This window comes from Pteropus medius, unplaced genomic scaffold (genome assembly GCF_902729225.1).
Source record: "Pteropus medius unplaced genomic scaffold, Ma_sr-lr_union100, whole genome shotgun sequence".
NCBI lineage: Eukaryota > Metazoa > Chordata > Mammalia > Chiroptera > Pteropodidae > Pteropus > Pteropus medius.
In genome coordinates, this window is record NW_024352786.1 from 1,959,154 (window position 1) to 1,975,894 (window position 16,741).

Consider the following 16,741-nt stretch of genomic DNA (forward strand, 5'->3'; position numbering starts at 1 on the left):
CATTCTGCAACTCTGTGCCTTTTTATCGGTGAGTTCAGTCCATTTACATTTAGGGTGATTATTGAAATGTGAGGTCTTCTTACAACCAATTTATCTTTTGCTTTCTGGTAGTTCCTTGTTTACATTGTTTCCTTGTCCTTGTTTCTGTTTTCTTTATTTTGGTTGGCTTTCGTGGGTTTTACCTCTGGTTCTTCTTGTTTTATGTTATATACTTCAGTTCTGAATCTTTAGTGAGTGATTATCATTACGAATATGTAAAGGATAGTTATATATATACAGTTGTCCATTTTCTTCTGCACGTGCCTTATCTCCATTCCCCTTTGTGAATTGGATATTTGAATCCTCCCCTTTTCAGTCATTGTTATCTCAGTTTGTCCCTATGTATGCTGAACTTTCAATACTATCTTGTTATAACAATTCTCTTATTATTATTTAGGCTTATAATGCCCTGCTCTTAGTATGGGTTGCATTTCTCTTCTTCCATTTGCCTGATAGTCACTTTACGCCTAATTATGTTTTTTTTTTTTTTTTTTTTTTTTTTTTTTTTTGTCATTTTGTTTTAGGTGAGCTGATATCTTTCAGTATTTCCTGTAGTGCAGGCCTCGTATTGGAGAAATCCTTCAATTTTTGTATATCTGAAAAGGTTTTAATTTCTCCTTCATATCTAAAGAAGAGCTTAGCTGGATACATTATTCTAGGCTGGTAGTTTCTTTCACTTAATAGTTTAAATATTTGATTCCACTCCTTTCTGGCTTGTAAATTTTGCACTAAGAAGTCCGAGGATAATCTAATGGGTTTTCCTTTATACGTTACTGTTTTCCCCTCCCTGACTGCTCTGAGAATTCTGTCTTTGTCATTGATTTTTGATAATTTTAATACAATGTGTCTTGGTGAAGGCCTTTTTGGGTTGAGATAATTTGGTGTTCTGCTGACTTCTTGAATTCCAAGCTCCAGCTCATTCCTTAGATTTGAGAAATTCTCATCCACTATTTGTCTGAAAATGCTTTCTAGTCCCTGCTCCTTTTCCTCACCTTCAAGAATGCCCATTATTCTTATGTTTCCTCTCCTGATGGTGTCAGATAGTTCTTGAATTTCTCTTTTATTATTTTTCATTCTTCAGTTTCATTTCATTTTTCAACTCTCGCCATGTGTTTTTTAACCTCCAGAAGATCTATTCTGTTCATTTTTGAGGGTTTCAATCTCCTTGCCCCGCTCAGCTAGTTGTTTTTTTAATTCTTGAAATTGTTGATATGACTCATTTTGGATCTCACTGAGTTTTTTCAGAACTACCATCTTGAATTTTCTGTCCTTTAAGTTGCATGTTTCTATGTCTGTAAGCTTATTTTCTGGAGATTTTTCTCTTTCTTTCTGAGATGCCTTGTCACTAGGTTGTTCATGGTGTTTAATAGATTATTTCTCCACCTGGGCATTAATGGAAGTGTATTCTGCTGTTTTTCCAGAAAGGTTTATTATATAAAGGTCTCTCTTTAGCCTGTTGCAAAGAAGGTGCTTTTCTTTTGGTTTCTAGTAGGTGGTGTCTAAGCTTCTTTGATCCCTGCTTTATATAAAGCCTTAATAAAACTTTTTAAATTTACTTGTAGATATTTAATTATGCTCACTACCCTCAGTTTCAGTCCCTGTCAGTGTCAGCGACAGTCTCAGCAACGTTTGCTCAGATTACTCTGGGGCTCCAAAGTGATAGGTCTCAGAGGGTATGGGGGGAGGGGCCCTCTGCTTTGGGAATTGAGGGCTGTGGCTCAGCCTCGGTTTTGTAACCACTTCTCTGCTTTCTGCCCTAATGACTAGGCCCTGCAGCAGGCTGGCCCTGGGAAGCTTACAGCTTTCCCAGGCAGCACTGTTCAGGGAACTCGCCGCTCCTTCTCCCCTCCCCTTCTCCTGCAGGTAGCTTTGGGGGCTGCGAGAGGCAGCTTCTTTATTTCTCCCAGACCACTGCCTGACACCCAGGGTTCTGACCTGTGGTAGCTCTTATGTGCAAATTCCACACTCAGATATGCTGGTGTGCAGTTTGGGTGTTTTATGTTGAGTTTTAGATGTTCATCTTATTGTTGTTTCAAGGGGAGAGATCTGAGGATGTCTCTCATTCCACCATGTTTCCAAAGATCTCAGAAGCAATATTTTTAATCTCTGGGCTTTATGCCTATCAAATATAAACTACCCAACAGAAGCTTTGCCTTATTGATGGAAAATCAGAGGACAAGAGCAAAGGGGCAGGGACATAGACTAGAAAGACATGAACTTTTCTTAGAGATTTTGGGCATTTCTCAAAGAGCTCTCATCACTGCCAGAAAGGGAAGACCTCCATGGGAGATCTTTTGAAGATTCTGTGCTGATTCTGAAAGCCTGAACAGCCAGTAGCTAATATACCTTATCTTTTCCTTCATCCCTTCTTCAAATCAGATTTGTTCTCAACCAATTATTCCTAACTTTAGCCAAGAACCAGCTCCATCCTCAGATTCTTAAGTTTACCAGGACTCTGACTTCTGGAGAAATTTCAAAGGTACTAAATGTTGTCAGAAGAGTTTTATGTTTAATATTAATTCATTTATTTTCTACTAGTCAATTTTTCCAGGATAACAAAGAAGAAGCATCTAGATCAGTGGATTTTAAATGAGACAATTTTGCTCTCCTTGCCCCAGATGTTTGGTAATATCTGGGGACACTTTTAATTGTCATACTGCAGAGAAAATACTCCTGGCTTCTACTGTGTAAAGACAAGGGATGCTAATAAACATTTTATAATACACAGGACAAAGAATTTTCCAGTCTAAAATGTCAAAATGTTGTCTAGATCTTGAGAAACCCTGATCTAGACTATAAAATAAAATGAGATTAGCACTTAAAAGTGTTGTTAAAATAAAAACTGTTAACTTTATACAGAATCTTCTGAAAGTAGAAACTCTTATGATAGCATAAATGAATGTCTTTGTTTTGAAATACATATGGCTTAAGTTTAAATGGATCATTAAATACTCGAAAGAATGGATGACTCTAATATATTTTCATAAATCACATATTAGATTATTCTACCAATGGAGACTCCAATTTTTAGAAAATGAAACTTCTCAGTATATTTTTCTAATAAGAATGATCTTGTAACTTGAGTCATTATTATACCACATTTGGGTACTAAGTATTTTCTCATCTGAGTTCCTTCTTGTTTTCTATGATGCTCAGGGGGTCTGATTTTAATAACTTGGACGTATCTGAATTTTACTGCATATTGCTTTTCTAAATGGGTAAATATCTAGGAGAGAGATGTGCATCAGGAGCCTGATCTAGTGAGTCCCAGCAGATCAGCGCAGAGCTGGTCTGAGGCCCTACTTGCAGCCCTTTGTGTAGCTGTACCTGCCAGTCACATTTGATGGCCTGACTTATTCTGTGGGGCTGACTGTGAAAAGCAAGCACTACCACCTAAAAGACAGGAAAAGGTAAGAGTCTCAATACAATAGACCTTGAATTTATAAATTACAGTGTATGATTTCCTCAATATTCTCATCTTCAAAATGCAGATGATAATGCTTCTTACATAATTTTATGGATATTACATGGCATCATATATTCAGTGAGCAGGACAGTACTGCATTCAGGAGCAGAAGCTTTGAGGTTAGACTGACCTAGTTTGAATATTGGCTCAGCTATGTCCCAGCCGTGTAAACTAATCCAGTTTTTTAGTCTCTCTGAGCCCTTTTGTTCATTGGTAAAATGGGGATAATAATACCAATGATAGCATAGGTTGTTTGATAATTAAATGTAAGAAGATCGTTTCACTAATTTATCATTCAAAGAGGACCCTTTTGATGTTAAAATGAAGTAGTGTTAATAATTACGATGGAAAAGCAGGCATGAACCAGGACTACCTTAGGCATAAACTGGGGTATATGGCCACTTTGCTAAAATGAGACGTAAGTGCTTAGAAAATTTTGGCTTGGAGTAAATTGTCAATGAAAATAGTTTTCAAAAAAGTAATCCTCTTTGAAATGTGAATGCTGTGTGATACACTAGGCTGGCTTGTTGTCTGGTTCTTAGGTACAGCCTTATAGCATATGATTCAAATCTATATCATTATGTAAGAAAAAAACCCAATGGTTACAAAAAATGACCACCTAGATCACCCATAAGATCCAGAAGCCTCAAGTGGAAAAATCCACCAATGGTAATGTATTGCAGCAGCATATCCCAAATTGTGTTACAGAGACTCATAGGTATTTCTTTAAAAAGGGATCCTATAATCAAGTGAGCTAGGAAGATGCTATGTATTTTAGTCCCTTTAAGAATAGCATGTTACTATGGCCATGCCACTCTGAACAAGCTCGATTCCATCTGATCTTGGAAGCTAAGCAGGGTCAGGCCTGGTTAGTACTTGCATGGGAGACCACCTAGGAAGACCAGGTGCTGTAGGCATAAAAAATAAAAATTAAGGGATTGTAAGCTGACAAGGTCCTTGCAATCTGTGAGGTCAACCAAGGGTTGCCTTGCCTAAAAAAATAAAAAAATAATAATAAATTTAAAAAATTTTTAAAATAGGATAGCATATTAGACATCCAATAAGTGAAGACTAAGCAATCCTGTATTAAAGAAATCTACACAGTTTAAAAAATACTGGCTTATATTTTACTTATATGGAAGCTGGCCTCATTTTCCACTTCATGGAAAAAAGAAAAACTGGCTGAAGGATGCGTGTAGTGATGTAATGAGATGGAGCCTAAAACCTGGGTTTAATGAAAACTGTATCAAGATCAGTTAATGGTGTGAGCGAGTAGGAGAGTGATAGCATGCATGATACTTATTTGGCATTCAGGATTTGTGCTTGGTTAACATTAAGCGAAAAATTAAGTTCTGAATTTTGCAAATAACAAAAGTCAGGTTCAGTCAGAATAAAGATCATTTGTCTTCAAACAAATGAACTGGTGAACACATCTCCTAGTAAAACACTGTAATTTCTGTTATATGATATTTTGTATGTTTTCAAATCAACATCAAGCTTGGTTCCACTCAGAAATGGTGTAAGACCTTTCAGACATGCTGTACATTGAAATGTATGAAACACTGAAGCAATTTCTGATTTCATGCAAACCAGGGGAATAGTTTTATTCAGATTGCTTTTTTTACTTTCTGTAGCAATAGATGACCCTGGGAAAGAGAACTTAGCCTCAGCAAATTAACCAACAATTTCTGATGAGTTCTCTTTCATTTCTCAAGATGGGGTCAGACATGTTGTATCAGCTACAATAAAGATGCTATAGTTTTGCCCCTAGCATTTTCTCTTTTTTTAATTTCAGCAAAAGAAAGACAAGGGGTTTGAGGAAATGTGAACTGATGCTGTTTTAGCATTTAGGCCTGGCACTCAGTGAAAGCATTTGCAGTCACACCAAGGAGCCTTAAGCATCTTTGCCAGACATTGACATTTATCATAATGTTGTAAAATGAGGTGTTCTGTAACTCAGATGTGTCCAGTACTTCCCAATTCTGCATCGACAGTCTTGGGGAGTCCCAGCATATGACCTGTCATTAACAGTGACATCAAAGGGCATAAGAATCTTACTTATGATCACCATTTGTTTTCCTCACCTTGGCTTCATATACTGTGATACCATGACTGAGATGTTTTTATTTTATTTTATTTTATTTTATTTTATTTTATTTTATTTTATTTTATTTTATTTTATTTCATTTTATTTTATTTTACTTTATTTTCTTTCAGTAAAAACACCTAACGTAAGATCTACCGGCTTAACAAATTCTTAAGCGTATGATACACTATTGTTGCTTATAGGTACCATGTTGTACAGTAGCACTCTAGAGCTTATTTTGTTTGGGATGTTTATAGACCTTCTCCATTGGATTTTAGTCAAAAGTGATCTTTCACGATTTAACAGACTAACCCATCTATGACTATAAAAACTATCTCCTTCCTTACCATCTTGAAAAGTTTGCAGAGAAGCAAGCATTATGCTCTCCTAAAGAATAAGACAGTTCTTCAGCCAGAAAAGCAAATGTCCATGAAGGTTCTGCTCATGTTTCAGCCTCTGAAATGGGAATGAGAGTAATAGCACTATTCTGTGGAATATGGCAGCAATTTTATTTTAAAAAAAAGAATTGTCTAATACCACAAAAGAATAGCAATAGTTTAAGACCAAAGTAAATACCAAGTGCAAAGACCCTGCGGCAGAAGGAAACAGAGCACCTGAGAAGATAAATATAGCTAGTATATGACAAGCACTGAGAGCAAAGAGAAACACAGAATACAAAAAAAACACAGAATACGAACCATGTAGGGCAATATTAAGGATTCTGTTGTTGTTCCCCTCCCCACCCCAGAAATCAATGGAAATCATAAGTGAGTTTTAAGCAGAGGGGATATTTACAGTAGTCCTCTATTATTGGCAGAGGATATATTCCAAGACCCCGAGAGGATGCTTGAAATTTCAGATAGTACTGAACTCTCTATATACTATGTTTTTTCCTATATGTACATACCTACCTATGATAAAATTTAATTTATAAATTAGGCACAGTAAGAGATTAACAACAATAACTAATAGTAAAATAGAACAATTATAACAATATACTGCAATAAAAGTTATATGAATGTGATTTCTCTGATAACCAAGATGGCTACTAACTCTTGGACAGACTATATAGCATGGATACACTGGACAAAGGGATGATTCATGTCCTGAGCAGTATGAAGAGGATGCCACTAGATTTCATTTCACTACTTAGAACGGCTCATAATTTAAAACTTATGAATTTTTTTCCCCTCTTTAATTGCACCCCCCGCCCCTGCCATTCCACCTCTGACCTACATATGTTGCCTTCTCCCCTTAAGAACTGGATCTCTGAAGATAGGGCATCTCCTCTCATGTGCTCGTGGCATGCACCCAGGGCCTGGCACCCCCAGGGGCCCCAGTACACCTGGGGTATGGTCCGTGGCTCTACCCGGGGCGCAAACCCAGGACCTTCTGCGTGTAAAGCAGACGTGCTAACTACTACGCTATGGAGCCACCCCAAAAAACTTATGAATTTTTTATTTCTGTAATTGTCCATTTAATATTTTCAGACAGCAACTGACTGTGAGTAACTGAAAATGCAAGAAAGTGAAACCGTGGATAAGGAGGGACTGTATTTATATTTTGAAATGAGTATTTCAGCTGCACTAGGGACAACAAACTGCAAAAGAAGCAGCAAATGAGATAGGAAACAATTGTACAAGTACCAGGTCTCATATTTGTTCTTAATTTTGAACTACATGTAATCTATGCTATGTAACAAGCTGCCACAAATTAACAGCTTAGAATCACATATTTATTATCTCGAAGTTTTCATGGGTCACAAATCTTGGCATGATTAGCTGGGTCCTCTGCTCAGAGTCTCACAAGGCTACAAACAACGTGTCAATCAGACTGAATTTTCATCTGAAGGCTCAAGTGGGGAACAATCTGCTTCCAAGCTCATTCAAGTTATTAACAGAACTCACTTCCTTGTGGCTGTATGTTTTTCTGGCGGAGGCCACCCTCCAATCCTAGAGGCCTCATGCAATTATTTTCCACATGGCCATCATCAAGATGACTGCTAACTGTGTCAAGCCCACAGGAGAGCCTCTCACCTCAGCGGAGGAAAGGGGTATGCAGTCCTTTATTTAAGTGCTTTTACCTGACAAAGTCAGTCTCAACCAAGATATTATAACTTTTTATTATCTCAAATTCAACTGATTTGAGACCTTAATTATATCTTTAAAAAGACTTCACTTTGCCATATTCTGTCATCTAGAAGCAAGTCAAAGGTCCCACCTACATTCCCTAGAGGGAAAGATTAACACCGAGTGTGGATGCACACCACGGGGCAGCAATCATGTCCCTCCTTAGAATTTTGCCTACCACACCATCAAACACTTAAATTTTATATGACAAACTATTGTAAACAACTTCTAGATACCAATGGAATCTTCCTACACAGCTTTTATCTTTATGCGCTAATAAGAACACTGCTCAGAGAGCATTCTTCTTGAAATATCCATAATGCTTTTCCATACTACCAAACAATTTATTTCATTTCTTCTAGTAACCTACCAAGAAATGTAAATGCCTTGTATTTCTTTGCTACGTGTCAGTAAATTGTAATGCCTTCTCTAGTATTTTCTGGTTCTGTTTCCACCTACATCTGCTTTTACATTTGTGTTTAGCTAGGTAGGTTTCTTTAACATCATAACTCCTTTAGTATAGATGCACATTGGGAGTTGAAAACAAAGAAATGGGAGCCAAAAATAAGTGGTGTGAATAATAAACTGTTTGTACGACTTTTTTGAACTTAGCAAGTTTCATTACATTTGCCAATTCAGGGTTTTCAGAATTATGGAGACTTATCATAGGATCCAACACTGCCAATAATGATACCCAGAAAATGACCAAAAGTCCCAGAAAACTAAAATTTCATCTTCTAAATTTTAAATCACTCATGGTGATCAAAATGGCATTTTAAATTCTATTATATTCTTAAAGCACAATTTTTGAGAGAAGCTCAGTTATACAAATCTAGGAGTCAGATAGACCTAATTTTGAATCCTCTATTCTTTCCTTCCATCTTTGCTTCCTTCTTTTCCTTCCCTTCCTCCCCATCCTTCTTTCTCTCCATCCCCCATTCCCTCTCCCTCCCTTCCTCCATCTCCCTTCCCCATTCCCCTACCCATCTTCCTCTCGCCCGTCTTTTGCTTTCTTTGCTTTTATTTATTTATTTACTTACTTACTTACTTACTTACTTATTCCCATTTTCCAGGCCAGGCACTATTTTAGGTGCTGTAATAAAACATTGAAGAAGACAGTCAAGGTCTCTACCCTTACCTTTTAGCAAGGTTGGGGAAAACAGATAAAAAGCAAAAAAACATAACAAATATTAGAAAATATCAGAAAATAATCAGTGCTATCCAAAAAAGAGTAAAATAGAGCGATGATACAGAAAATGATTCAGTGGCTTCTTGAGTTCAGATGATCAGGGAAGATCTATTTAGGAAAGATATTAGAGCGACAAAAAAACAATTGGAGGAGTCCAGATGTGAGAAGAGAAGTGAGAATAACACTGAAGGTAGAAGACAGACTCAACACAAGGGCCCCAAGGTGAGAACGAGCTGAGCATTTTCTGGTCTGAAATGTGCCCTTGAAAAAATTTCTATTGAAGTCCTAATCCTCAGTACATAAGAATGTATTTGAAGATAGAGTCTTTATAGAGGTATTTTAGTTAAAATGAGGTCACTAGGGTGAGTCCTAAACCAACATGACTGCTATTCTTATAAAAAGAGGAAATTTGGACATGATTACATACAGATGGAAGATGATGTGAAAATACAGGGAGAAGATAACCATCCAAGAGCAAGGAGAGACACCTGGAACAGGTATTTTCCTTAAGGACCTCAGAAGAAACAAGACAATTTCTAGCCTCTGGAACTGTGAGAAAATAAATTTCTGTTGTTTAAGCTACCCAGTCTGTATTACTTTGTTACGGCAGCTCTACCAAACTAATACAGTCGGTATAACTGGAATATAATTAATAAACGTAAGAGATATGAGTTTATAGTGGTAATTAGGAGCAACATCACGCAAGAAGTTTGGATTTTATTCTAGGTACAGTGAAAGCAATTGGAATGTTTTAGGCAGAAATATTTATTCTCACTGCAGAACAGAATGGATTGTAGACAGTCAAGAGTAGAGGCAAAATGACCAGTCAGGGGGCTAGTGTGGTATTCACAAGATCGCAGTGGTTTAGACTACAGTGATAATTAAGATGATAGAGAAAGGAGGCAGATTTTAGACATATTTTGGTGGTAAAGTCAACAGCACTTGCTGATGTGTTTGATTTGGGGTAAGAAAAAATTATATAGATAATGCTTCGATTTTCTGATGAGTAATTTGGTAGATGATTGTATTTACTAAGATAGAGAAGATGTGAGGATAAGGTTTGGTGGGTTGTATGACATTGGCTAAGTCAATTAATCTAATCCCAGTTTCCTCATGGATAAAATGAAGCTAATAGTAGTCATTCCATTGGGTGGTTGTGAAGATTAAATAAGTAATGCTTATAAAACACCTATAACTTGGTAAATGCTCAATAAGCATTGAATTATTATCATCATAATTATCATTATGATCTTTAGTCAGTTTTCATTTTGAAATATAACAAATAATTAGGTAAAGCCAGACATTGCAACTTGGGTGGCAATAGTTTCTTTTTTTTCTAAATACAGAAGGTGGAATTTTATTTAAAAATAAATTTTGGATTATATGTCTAAAGTCTTTTAATTTATGGGTACTTGTATCACATTCTGACAAAGTTAAATTTTTGCCACTTGTGAAGTTACCTGTGAATGTAGAATAGTTTGAGAAAGATCTGGTATTTTTGTTCATCTCCCTACAAATACTGGAGGCTATCATGTGTTTCAAAATATACTAAGTGTGCTGGATGTGGGCTGAGCATTCATTCTCATCCCCTTTTATGAAGACCCCTGTATTAGAGGTGCTAGAAGGCTAGGGCAGACATTTGTCAGGATCCTCAGTAAAAAAGGGCCTCACGTGGTAGGTGGTCCATCAATGAGATAGTCTTGTTTGAGATATGGAAGAGACAGAGAACACTTCCCTGCAGAAGGTAGGACTCACGGTGGTGCCTGTGGCCAGTGGGATCCACTGGAGTGTCTGGTCACTAGTTTCACAAGTTTGAGGTATTTGTGGTGGCATCAGTGGGGGCAATAGACAAGCTTCTTCTTGACTTCTGAATATTGGCTACAATAGTGTTAACCTCAACCAACTCTCCTAGCTCTTTGAAAGATTTTATAAGCTCTTAACTCCCTGTATTCTTTTTTGATTGAAATATCTAGATTAATTTCTGTTTCTTAAATGGAACTCTGACTGGTACACTTGCTCACATTAACTCTGTTTTTTACTATTTTTTTATTTGATAATAACTTCCTTAACTGAAATTTTCAATCTATTTACCTGTTGCTCAATTCTCATTTCAAATGCTTATTTGGTGTTTGTTAAGTGAATAGATGTTATCAAGTCATCTTCCGGGTTACCTGATTCATAAAATAATAACTTATTCCTCCTGGCATAAGCCCAGCTTTCCAATCAGTCTAATACAATATTCATCAAAGACCAATATTAAATGTCTGTAATCAATATAAAACCCTTTTTAACTTGATATAATCTAAGCATATATATAATATCTTACAACATAATTTTAGGACACTTATATGCCAGTATCATTACAGGTGCAGCCAAAGCATTCATTGACTACCTAGTTCTGGAATTTAGATTCTCTTTAAGTTATTTCTCAAAGATATTTAAGTTAGATGACCTTCAGTAATCTCATTTTTCATGAAACTGAAAATGCCAAATTACAAATTCAGTAAGAATTCTTCTTACATCTATAATTGAGGCATAAACATTAAATTATTCATTGCTAAGTCCTTCTTTTATTAGCTCTCTTCTTGACATAAAGATTTTAAATTGTGTCAAATATAATTATTTCTTCTTAAAATATATTTGGACCCTTATTATTAATTACCTCAGAATCTGATGTTAAGAATACATTGAAGGTCCAGATTGTAGAAAAACAAACTTTAGAAAACCTGTCATCAAATGAAACATGTAAACATATAGCAGATTTGTGGGTGAATTATAACTTCCTCGGCATTGAAATATAATAGATACACAAAGGGAAAAAAATGTTTTTTAAAAAGTTGATGAATTGAACAATAATGGGTGACCTCAGTTAGTTTGAGTCACGATATCATTTGCTCATATCTATTTTTCTTCCTAGACTGTGAAGCTGACAGAATAAAGCACTCCTGACACTAGCACTTCAAGCAGAGTCCCATCTGCTGTAGTGCAGTGACCCACACAGAAAACGTGGTAGAGCCTTGAAACTAAATACTGTTTTGTTTTGTTTTGTTTTGTTTTGTTTTCAAAGGGAGGGGGCATTACAGGTTTGATGAAAAAACAATAAACAACTGGGAATAAGCTCTTCTTGAAATCGTGCTCATTACCTGACAGTTGCTAAGCACCGCGATTCGATATTCCCGGGAGAAAGGGCATGACCTCAATGCTACCAGAAAAACAGACACTAATTATTTGATGCAACGTTCCTACATCCTTGTTCTCCATAGAAAGAGGACAGTATTAGATTGGACAGTGTTTTCATCATACCTTATTTACAATACATTAAACTTTTACCTTTAAAATGTCTATTCTTCATTAGCCAGCAATCCCCTGATACAGATTTACTAGACAAAGAATCCTTTGCTCCTCTAAAAATGCCCATCATGGGATATTTTTTGGATTCTTCTCATTTGTACCCATACAAATTTATCCCCCAACCTCCACCCCAGTGCATGCCAGGGCACGACAATACAGTGGAATCTTAACGTTTGACCAACACTGGCATTAGATTTTAACATAGTTTTAGAAATTTTCACTTCTACCATCGGCCACCAATATAGGGAGCAAATAACAAAGCCAGAGTAATAATTTAAAGATGAGCATTCTATCTATTACCTGTTTCACAAACACAAACATGCTACATAGAAAATAACCATAACCCCCCACCCCATTATATACTATGAGCCTTTATTTAACTCACGAGTATGTGGGGGCTCAGCTGCTTTTGACTGAGTCCACTCACATATCTGAGGGTCAGCTGGCTGAAGCTAGGGCTTCACAATGTGGCTCTGTACTAAGTGTCTGTCATCTACCTGCAGTATAGCCCTGGCACAGTTTCATGGCAACTGAAGAGAACAAGAGAGAGAGTGAGCAGTTGCACAAGTTCTTTCCTGTTGTTTCAAGCTCGTGTTGTTGCCATATTTACTGCATACCACTGCCTGAAATACATCACATGGCTGACCCATACTCAATGTGGAAAGGAATAAAAGGTTATATGGCAAAGGATGTGGATACATGGAGGGAGAGGGAAAAATCAGTTCTCTTAATACAATCAATCTACTACAGACCTTAATATCAGTTTATTCCATTAAAATGCATACAAAACCACAAAGGACAGCTATATAATGGAAAATAGCAATACCAAAATTAAAACTTTAATGATATAGAGAAATATTTGCATCTCTAATAGATAAAGATCACATTTACATACATAAACATCAAGATGCTAATGGTAAATTTACAAAGGATAGAGACAAAGAGTTCATTTAAGAAGAAATACAAGTAGTGAACAAATACAAGGAACAAAGGTTTATCCCTAATTGTGATCAAAGATATCAATTAAAGCTAACCCGAAATAGAAATTACACTTAGTAAATTAGCCCCCCAAAAAAATTGTAACCAAGAGCAAATAAAATTGATGAGACACAACTCCATTGGAATATAATATAACAATAAATGAAAAGTATTTACTACAGCAGGATTTTTGCACTTATTGTTCTGTCTACTTCATTTATTCAGGTGGCTCAACCTCTTACTTCACTTAAGAATTCCCTGAAAACTTACTGTCTCAGAAAGGCTTTCCCTGACAATCCTACCTAAACAGCATACCCTTTCCTCCCCTTTCTCAATTTCCTCCATAACACTATCACTATCTGATATTTAATTATTTATTTATTGTCTATCTCCCTCACTAGAATAAAAACTCCATAAAGACAAAAACTTTATATACCTTTTTCACAATTTCATCCTCAGATGTAAAACAATGACCTTAGCACAGACTCTTAAATATTTTATTAGAACTAGCCACTAAAGAAATTGGTAAATGCTATAATGTCAGACAATTATAAATTCTAGGAAAAAATTAAAAAGCAGGAAAGGATAGGGACTAAGGGAATGGGGACTACTTCAGTTAGGGTTTTCGGAAAGACTTCTCAGAGGGTGTCAACTCAAGCTTATTATTATGAGGTCTATGCAAGACAGTGCTCACAGTATAGCATGTGAAATAGAACACAATATTATATAGAGAATATTAATAACTGTAGAAATATATATTTATGGAAGTATGAATTGGAAATAATTAAAATAATTAGCCTATGTGGCAAAACTGGAAATTTTTTATTTTCAAAACCTTTAATGTATCATTGCATCATTTCTACATTTTTTAAAAAAACTAATGTGGAAAGAAAATAGTAATCTGGAACAAGTAAACCTAATATCTAAAATTTTGGAGTACCCTGTTCGAACTGCCTCTGGTAGAGCCACCTACCTGCATACAGAGTAGCTTGGAGGTAAGCAGAAACTCTGATATTGGATGTCCTTTCCAGGATAACCACAGATATCTTCTGCCTCATCTCTTGTTTCAGTCTAGACTGCTAAGAATCCACGTGTACATAATCCTAAAACAAGGAATTAGAAGATATTTCAGTGAGAAATTTTGGCTTCAATTTTCAAGATTAATGATGAATACAGAATTCCCTCACAGTATAGTTTCTGCAATAGCAATTTCAAAAGCGCATATCTCAATTTTCATGGAAATTTATTTACCCTCTTTCTTTTATTAGCTTATATATAAACAACAATATAGACACATAAGACATCTTTATACAGAGGACATAGGTTATCGTAATAATCTGTCCAACATTTTTAAGAATGAGCTAATCTTTTTGGCTACTGATTTTGAGCGGAAAAAAAATGGTAATAGGGCATCCTTCCATATAAAGACAATAGAAGGGAGTGGCAGCTGACTTCCTATGGGACTTGTTTTTTTCCTCACAGTTGAAGGCAATATGTGTGTGAAAGTTATGGGAAAGCTTTAAATAAAAGTGGAGAATCTCCAGAGTCCAATGACCAGCTGCTACATAGAATTGGGGAGAAAGCATCGTCTTTTATTCCCAGGCAGTTTGTGCTGAGAACTCAGTAGGTGGATGGCAATCATCTTATGAGGAGCAGTGTCTTCGCAAGGTCACTAGCAGCAGACACAGCAGAAGCACATGTGTTATGATGAGGACTCCACAAAATAACTACAGAGACACTGAAGAGTCCTCTAGGGAAGGTGAGAGCTACTATAAAGTATTCTGTTGTGACATCATTGCACCTACAGTTTAAAATGGCCTAGATCATTCAGATAACATTTTAGTTTGACAAGTTTTTACAAACATACTGATTCTCTGAGCCATCTAGATTTTCCTGGTGGACACAAAAATGTTCATTCTTATTCAAAATAAAACATTCTTTAGGAATCATTTACCATTTATGACTGAGGTCATTTATTATGTCTATACTTAATATTTTAAAGCAAAATTCTCTCTTCCATTCATTTTGTAAAGAACAAAGATATTTCAATTATTTTTCAAAGATCTATGCAAATCAAAATCCTCTGTGTGAAAGTGGAATAATTATCAGCTTTAAAATAGCTAATAACTATTACTTGTAGGTTGTCTTCTTTTTGCCAGACATTATGGAAGCAACTTCCTATACATCATCTTTTATCTTCACAATTAACTTAGGTGGTTAGTATTATCATTTTACAGATATGCAAACAGATTCCAAATTAATAAATGTTTGTTATTGGTATTCCTTCCAATACTGGTAGCCAATGAGTAATTTATAAGGGAAATCCCAATTTTGTTTATTTATGAACTTGAGGATCTTTTTAATCCCTGAGAAATTTATCATTTTTGTTAGGTGTCATAAACTTTCCCTCCTGCAGCAAACATTTGTCACATTTGGCTATCCAGTATCTGAATCCCTCTTCCCTCTTCTTATTGGCATTGGCATCATCCTTTGAGAAAACTTCCAATCGAATGTAGTTTTAACAGACAACCAATTCCAACTTACTTGTACTGCAGCCTCCCATTTCTTAAACTGAAGGTGGCAGAGTCTCCTTCAATCCACACTTGGCACAGTCAGGTTCCTACCTGCAGTTATTCAGACACATCCCTGAGATGCTAAAGCAACAGTTGAGGTCAGATTAATCATGGTGCAGAGGCAGAATAGAGGTCAGACAGTTCTTGTGGCATGACCTTGGCTCTAGTTCTGCCTGCTCCTCTCCCAGAGGACCTCTGATTTCTCTCCATTCTCCTAGCTCAGTCCTCCAGCGTCCCACCTATTATCTCACTCTTCAACATTTTCACAATAAGTTACCCTCTGCTCATATAACCAAGGTTGTTTCTGTGCTTTATCCAAAACCGTAGGCTGGAGAAAATAAAACATATAGATTTCAGACTGACTGTGTCTCCAAAAAGATATGAAGTCCTAACCTGGAGACATGTGAATGTGACCTTATTTGGAAAGGATCTTCATAGCAATCTAGAGAAGATGAGGTCATACTGGTGTAGGGTGGGCCCTTAATTTAATATTATCGGTGCCCTTACAGGCAGAAGAGAAAGAAGCATACAGGGAGAGAAAGCCCTGTGAAGACACAGACACGTGAGGAATAAACACCACTGAAGTATTGCAGCTGCAGGCCAGGGAACACCAAGGATTGCTGACAAACCACTGAAGACAGGAAGAGCCAAGAAAGGATTCTTCCCTACAGGTTCAGAGGGAGCATGGCTCTGGCAATATCTTTCTCTCAGACTTCTGGCCATCAGAACTGTGAGACAATACATTTCTGTTGTTTTAAGCCCCCGGTTTGTAGTACTTTGTTACAACAGCTTTAAGAAATACATAATTTAAATTATTACTGATGACAATTATAAATTATTAGTCATATTATTTGCTCATTATATATCTGTAACACAAAAATGCTTCTCCTAGATAACTGGTCATATGATGTTTTCCACTTGCCCAACCCA

At 36.3% G+C, this 16,741-nt stretch overlaps 1 pseudogene; it reads left to right on the forward strand.

Annotated features, from left to right (window-relative positions):
- The first annotated feature begins 4,303 nt into the window (after positions 1-4,303).
- LOC120591278 (uncharacterized) lies at positions 4,304-4,422 on the forward strand (annotated as a pseudogene).
- The last annotated feature ends 12,319 nt before the right edge of the window (positions 4,423-16,741 follow it).